The following is a 7,758-nucleotide window of genomic DNA, read 5'->3' as shown; positions in this document are numbered from 1 at the left end:
GTATTACTCCATCCAGGAGTACAGCAGACACACTTGGAAATTTCACATAAGATGAAGACTGAGATATCCAGTCGGCAGCAGGCTGTGTGCATAAACCCATGTGAGTTTTCCTGGGAGCAGAGGGTTCATGTGTCAAAAAAAGAAGACCAAATTAAAACAAGAACGAGGGAACAACTCTTGATTAAAAAAAAAAAAAAGAACAGATGTTAATCTTTACACTGCTGTTTTTGGATTTGTGCCTTTAATTTTGTTTTGTTTGGTTTTTTTGTTCAGGTTATCTTGTTCTGTTTTGGGTTTCACTCTGCTTCACATTGTGTTCACACCTGGTTAAATATGCCAATTACCAAGGCTGTTTCCCATTCAGTTAATTAATCCTCTGTGTGTTTAAGATGATAATTCCTATTTTATTTACTCATCCTCTGTCCTGTCACCTTACTTTTAAAACTTTCCTTCAGTTATGTTGGTTTCTTAATCTCAGAATTGATGTTATTTTACTGTTTTTGTTAAGTTTCTTATTTTTTAAGTTTTTTATTTTTTTAGTTGTAGTTTATTTGTAAATGTTTTTTTTCCTCCACCTGCCCTGAACTCCTGCTCTTTGGTCTTTCACTGCCTCAAATCATTTCTAATTTTTTGTAATTATACATCTTTTTTTTTTTTAAATCTGTCTTTGAGGGGGGAAAAAAAGGATTATATCAGCTTTAGCTTAAAAGATCATCTTCTAAAATAATTAAGTCCAAAAGAAAAAAGGTTCAAAAGTATCCCTCAGCCTTAAATATCTGTTAACTTCTCACAAAATGTTTCATGTTCAAAGTCTTCAGAGTCCAAATGCAAAGCCCTGTTCAGAAGCTCCAGCAGGCAGAACTTCTGTGCCTTTGGAGATGAAGCTGCTTGTACAGATTTGAGTCATGTCAATCATTTGGCACAGAATAGAAGCTGGAATCCCATAAGATTAGGCACCAAACATGCATTTTAAATTAATCTTTTAAAAAAATATATGGATAAAAAAAAAGGAATCTATTTGGGAATGTCTCGTACTATAATGCTATTTTTAAAAAAGCTCCCCTCCGCCAGTTTGTTTGTGTCAGTAATCCGTCAGCTGTGTTAAGAAGAGGACATCATTTCACTGTGCCTCAGTATGAATTTCATTACGTTTTGACACATAATGTTGTGTCTTTAACAGGAAAAAGGACTTTGACACACGTCTCCCAGCTGTCACGCCATGTTTCACAAAAGAATTGAGGGTGTTATTTATTTATTTTTACATGTGACCCTTCTCTCTCTCTGAACATATTTTCTGATTGTCTTTAGGCCAAAAACACAAAATCTGTGGACTGTAATTTACCAAACAGGATTGAAACACCATGATTATGTACAACAGGTGAAAATACAAAAAAATGACTGTTGGCAAGCAGATGTAAAAATTGATTTTAGTGGGTTTTGACGGTTGCAAACTCAATCCTTGGTTTATTCCAGATTAAAAATGGTACGAACTAACCCCTTTTTATGAAAAGATGTTAAAATCAGAGACAGTGTGATCACTTAGGATGTTGCAATAATGAGAAAAAGAAGCCTCTTTGCTTTATAGTTTTATAGGTTCAGAAAAAAAAGAGCAGAGTTGTCTAATTTCCATATCTTCACAACATTTAAAAGAGCATCATTCAAATACGATGAAGTTGATTTCAACTAGTGAGAATTTCAAATTGGTTGGGTCAAGGGCAAAGCTTTCCAGCTTAAACACCTTCTTTTATGGTCTCAAAGAACTGACCCGAGCTGTGAACCGTCAATTAGAAAATTCAAGAAAAAGCAGCTGGAGTTTTAAAAACCGACGTTTGTTGGCTCTTCTTATTTCCTTTTGCCACCCTGCTGCACGACTTCTCATGCGCAGCTTTGTTGATACTATTGTGCTTCTTCTACATGTGTAATGTGCATTCCCATGTGGAGCAGCAACCTCTCAAAGCAACCGCACGACAGAAAATGTCGGCCTTAAATACACCCATGTAAAGCTTTTCCCAACCAGACGATGTCAGGAAGCAGTGATTGGTCAGTGTCGGAATCAGGAGAGAGCTTATTCGAAGGCCACACCCCTACCACATCTGATTGGTCAGTTGATAAATTGAATAATATGCACTTAAGAGAAAAATCATGCAAAAGAAATTAAGCGTTAGCAAGAAAAAAAAAAAAAAGTACAGAGCAAGATTGTCACAAATATGAGTAATAGCTATTTATTTCCTAATAGAAGTTAATGGCGCTTTGGCTTCTTGGTACCAGCAGGCACTCCTTTTAACTATTGTAACTGAAGCTAACAGACTATTTTCTGGATTTTTCCCAACAGATCATGGACCATCGACTCTACATGAGAGAACTGAACTGAGTGCGTGTGATGTCATCCATAGAAAATGGTTAACTTCCAGCTCCACCCACATAAAGCCAATTCAGTCACCATTGTCCCATTATACGGTCGCTGCCATGTTGGAGCCATGCAACAGTGATTAGTCAGAGTAGTCTGAATAAACGTTTCTATGGCAACTACTGTCGCCAATCAGAAGTGAGCATGTTTAAAGTCCACACCCCTTCTACTGAAAGCAGGCCTAGGAGAATCTGCGGGTACCACATGCTTTGATTGAGGCTTCTGATTAGTCCGTTTATAATTTGAATAACTTGCGATTTACAAAAAATATTGTGGAAAAGAAAATTGGGTTAGCAGGAAGATGTTAAAAAGAGGTAGCAAATTAAATATGGTTGTTCTGACAGATATAATGACTGAGTAATAATTGTTTATTTATCGATAGAAGTGATGAGATTTGGGCTTTTTGGAGCCAGCGGGTACTTCCTGTTCAGAACACCAGGGGGGAGGGATTGCTTAGTCCAGTTCTCTTTTACAGTGAAAGTTATGGACCTGAAACTTCGGACCTCACTCACAAAAAAAGTGTCTGTCTGGTATTTGAAGCTATGTTGTTGCTGCTGGTGTGTCAAGGACCGTGAAAACTTGGAGGCTGCGCTGCAACGATCCAGCACAGATCACCAAAAAAAAGCCTAACTTCAAACAGCTTGGCCCTGCCAACCCCGGCCCAGGTCAATTACCTAATTTTTTTACCTTCAACCCCTCAATGTTCCGCCTCAAGTTTTAAGAACAAGTTAACCCGCAGTTCATTCTTAAATGCAAATATTTCCAACTGCGCCTTGAATTCCTCACGGGCCCTGCTGGTCAAACATGAACAAAAAGGCTAATTAATGCAAATGTTGCTGTTGTTAACCGCCAAAGGAATTTTAATGCAGGTTATCAACTCCTTTAGCAAGCAATTCACAAGAAAATAAGAGGCTTTTCCTTACTAAGCTGCTGTCTGCTGTGCAAGCTATCAGTCTGAGGATATTAGCAGAGCACAGGAGCCCCTCTAATTACATTTTGTGCAAGAAACGCCCCTAAGATCTTTCTGCTGCTCTTACAATTATTCATCCCATCACAAAAAAAGTTAATTATTTTTTGTTTTATGGACATACAATAGAAAACAATTAAAAAGGGGAAGATAGGACAAAGAATAAAGAGAAAATTGCTTACAAACATGACTTTTTTGTTTTGTTTCTTTGATTAATAAACAATGAAAAAAAAGTTACCCTGGAGGGGACTTATGATTTTTTAAGAGTTCTTTGCTCCCTCCTGGTAGCTCTGATTTCTGGATAGGTAAATCTGTTCTTTCCTTGAAAAAGCCCCCCCTGAAGCAGGTAAACAAACAAACAAAAAGTCCTTTTCCAAACAGAAAGAACTTGTTTGCGTATTTTAATTTAATCTTTATCAATGTTTTCTCATGAAAACCACAAGGGAACGTCAAAGTATCGTCTGAAAATAATCAAGTAAGGGGGAAAAACGCTTGATTTGGAGGCTGTGGTGCAGTGGTCTGGAATATTTAATGGAGATAAAGCTGCAGGGCACCCCATTCCAGAGGAATATACAGGCCCTAAAACTATCAGGGAGCTCACATTGAAACAGTAGGTCTTGAAGTTTTTATAAAAGTAAAAATTCAAGCGTAATTAAGGTAATTATTCATGACGAATAATTAGCAGGTTTATAAGGAAAACTATCACTTCACAAAACAAAGAAATAAATAAGACAAGTGTACGTATGTGCAGGGTTTTGTTTTTCTGCAAACACTTCACAGTATGTCACGTGTTTCTCAGTCTCAGATGTGTTTGAGGCATTAAAGGTATTTTTAGAACATCTTAAAGAACAAGTTCCAGCCCAAATGAAGAACTGTGTCCTCAAAAACTGCTGTTGAGAGTCAAGGAAGATTTTGCACAGGAGGGAGTGCGGTCACACCAAAGACAATATTACAGTTTTAGAGCTAAAAAAACCTCCAAACAAGGAGGCAAATAAAATAAAATGAATAAAACACAGCATGAAGGGTGAGTTGGGAAAGTAGAGAGGCTTCTTCAGTTATGGAACATGATTTATTTTAAGTGAATGTCCTTCATGTCTCATCTCTATATCTACAGACACACCAGGCATTTGACCCTTTTTTGAGAATGGGCTAAACGCTGGTTCTTGAACGTGTGTTCAGCCATGTATGTTCAGTCGGGAGGGGTTTCTTTTTCTTCTTTTTCTACTGTGTGTTGCAAGTTATTATTTATATTTCAAATACTTTCTATCTCTGCACAGAAGCTCTTCAGGGTGGACCGAGTCCTTTGCTGTGTGTTGCTGCAAAATGAAAGAAACATGCATTGATATTTGCAGGCAGGGCCTTTCGTGACAGAGATACGTCTACATTTCCAAAGTTTTGTACATCAGTAAGATATTTGACTACAGATTTCTGTCTTCTTGCTTTGATTGACTTTTCCCTAAACAGAGGTTACTTTAAAACCCATCTGAGCTGTTTTAAGGGCTAAAATGTTCAATATTCTATCCATTTTAATAGAATTCTGTGCTTACCTTGTGACAAAGTTGTATCTACTTGTCACCTGTAATTGCTCATCACTTTTAAAACACAACCAACAAATGTTTAAAAATTTGTTTGATTTTGTCATGTTTCTCACCTTCTCTTCCTGGTACCAAAAAACCAAAATGGTGGCCGAGGCCTTCACTTCCTGTTTGGGAGTTGGGCATAGGAAGTGGAAAGAATTTGGTTTTCTATACCTTTTGGTTGTAATGATTTGAGTTGTTTGTTTATTTATGTTTTTTTTTGTTTTACATGACTTCAACTGTATGATTTACAAGACATTTTTATCTTTTGTTGTATATTTACTTTTTCTTCCTGGGAGTGGCCAGACAATTAACTGGAGCCCATAAAAGGGAAGGAGCTCAGTGTGAAGCAGGAGGATGAGCTTGGGTAAGCTGTGCAGCCAAGATGTGTGAGCTGAGAATAAAAACCTGTTCCTGAACTTTAAGGCCATCTGCCTCCTGTTAACCAGGCCACTCTAGTCACACCACATTGTGACATACCTGAAGAGCAAATTCCTCACACAGAACCCTTCCATAATTCTAAAAATCTTTCCATAAACCTAATTCATAACTTCCCCTCTGATCGTTTCGCTGACCCTCTTGCCTCTTTGTTGTTGTTTACAAAGTCCAGTCTATCACATCTTCTGAAAACTCTCAATGACACAGAAGATACAGATTTTGCACAAATGGATGGATGTGCTGCAGGTTGGAATTTAAAACTCTGTTCTGGTTGAAAAAAAACTAATTCCTCAAGGGAAGACACGCTGTGATTGAAGTATTTACAAGCAGGCAGAAATGTGATGGCATGGAGTGTGGGGCTGACACTGACGCATGACTGAACAGATTACTGAGTACATGCTTCGCAGCGGCCCTTTTTGTTGTGATGCCTCCCCTTATTGTGGTGAGGTTAAAAGGCTCACCTCTAAGGAAGTTGTATTTCTTTACACCCTCCCTCCTCGATTCTCATTTGATACATCAGTCCACTAAGCAAAGACCGTGTCAGCACAGCCTGACCCCACTGCTCCTTCAGCTGACAGCTTTGTTAAACCTAAAAAAACATTGTGACAGGCCCTTAACAATGAATGATCTGTTTTTTTGAAGATTTTATAAACATGCTGAGTCATGGTAAGAGAGGCCTTACTCCTAACTGTGTGGAACAGAGAGGCTGTTGGATAAAAGCCTTTTTTTGTGTGTGTTACCGCCCTCACTACATTCCAAGAAGCTTTTTTAAAGCTGGTTTCATCCAGTAACACATAAGGCTTGGATCTGAGAAGTCTCTGTTTTCACTTCTTTTATTTCATCAGCAATAGAAGAAAGTAATATCTCTTCTCGGCTTCAAATATGTGCTCATATGGTTCTTAAAAGAACCAGCAGCCTTGATCCAACCTAGATCAATATAGAGGGATGTATTTGGAGAGAAAGAACAAGAGTATCCATCCAAAATCCATTTTGGCAGTGGTCCTCAACCCCGTGGTTGTGGACTGGTACCGGTCGGTGGGACAGTCAGTACTGAAACACGACCCACATTTATTCTATTTTATGTATAACCGGATTCTGAAGTTTTACTTTTAAAAAACTACTTCAAGGTTGGGGACCACCGATTAAAGGAAAATCTATATCACATTTTCCTATCACATGGTTCCTACACAACATCTAGTGTACAAATAAAGTTTAAATCCACTGCAGGTATTTTTACAGAGGATGAAGATAAACTGTACCCTTAAAAGTTAATGGAAACTAAAAGCTAAGCAAACAAAACACTTTTTTGTTTTTTTTAATCGGACGCTCACTTCAGCCTAATACAGGTACGTGAAAATATTGACATTAAACCGTTTCATGGCCTGAAAAAAGTTGAGGACCACTACCTTATGGTGTGACGGGGGGCACCAAGGACCCAAAAGCAGGAAGCTCAGTTTCCACAAAACTGGCAGCATGGCACACAGGTGACCAACTAAAAAATTCCAACACCACTGACATTGTGAGGGTTCCTTGAATACCTAAAACACAAATGACTAAATAGAAACAGCTGGACCCAATTAGGAGCCAGCAACAACAAACAGTACACCCAATGACCTTTAGGGTCACAGGGATGCTGGAGCCTATCCCAGCTGCTGCTGAGCAAAGGAAAAGGACACCCTGAATGGTTTGCCAGTCCAACGCAGGCTCACACAAAATCAAACTCACACACTTAGGATGTCCCTCATGTCCCCCAATGATGCCAGTAAACTCTCTTTTTGGTTACTTTAGTGTCAGTAAAACGAACTATTATGGAGTATTAGGGCCACCAAAAACGCAAAGAAATATGTGAGAGAAAAAATCTTAAAGTATGAAAAATAAGTGTTGCATTTATGAGAAGAAAGTCAAAATAATGAGAAAAAAAATTGTAACCGCTTACAATGCACTCTACGTCACTCACACCAACAGAAAATTTGCTTTATTTTCTTGTTGTTTAATTTATTTTTCTTAGAAAACAGCCTTTTGCCTCATAATCTTGTAACATTATAGTACAATTTTCAATCTATAACTTATGAAAACTAAATAACTTTATTTTTGTAAAATAATGCCTTATTTCTCTCAGTGTAACACCTAATTCCTGTGTATTTTTTACTTTATTCTCATTTATTTATCTACAGTGCCTCCTAGAGAACCAATTGAATCGGCTAGTTCAAAAGAGGCCCAAGTCCAAGAGGTTTGTTTTTCCAGGAAATTATTTTAATTACATAGCTTAAAGGGAGGCTGCACCAAATGATTAATACTTTACCCAGATTCAGTTCATAGCTTACAAATGCTATAATATGAAGCACCTCACTTTTATCATTTCAGAGGAC

The 7,758-nt window shown here is 37.9% G+C and overlaps 1 long non-coding RNA gene across 1 annotated transcript; it reads right to left on the bottom strand.

Annotated features, from left to right (window-relative positions):
* Nucleotides 1-4,370: 4,370 nt before the first annotated feature.
* Nucleotides 4,371-7,156, bottom strand: LOC110016151 (uncharacterized). The gene is made up of 3 exons (XR_002291436.3): nucleotides 6,796-7,156; nucleotides 5,851-5,978; nucleotides 4,371-4,690 (listed from the first exon to the last, which is right to left on the bottom strand). It is a non-coding gene; the product is annotated as an uncharacterized LOC110016151 (long non-coding RNA).
* Nucleotides 7,157-7,758: the final 602 nt, after the last annotated feature.

This window comes from Oryzias latipes, chromosome 13 (assembly GCF_053564925.1).
Source record: "Oryzias latipes strain Hd-rR chromosome 13, Olatipes_Hd-rR_3.1".
NCBI classification, from domain to species: domain Eukaryota; kingdom Metazoa; phylum Chordata; class Actinopteri; order Beloniformes; family Adrianichthyidae; genus Oryzias; species Oryzias latipes.
Note: the sequence above shows the minus strand (reverse complement) of the source record. Positions and strands in the feature narration are given on the sequence as shown.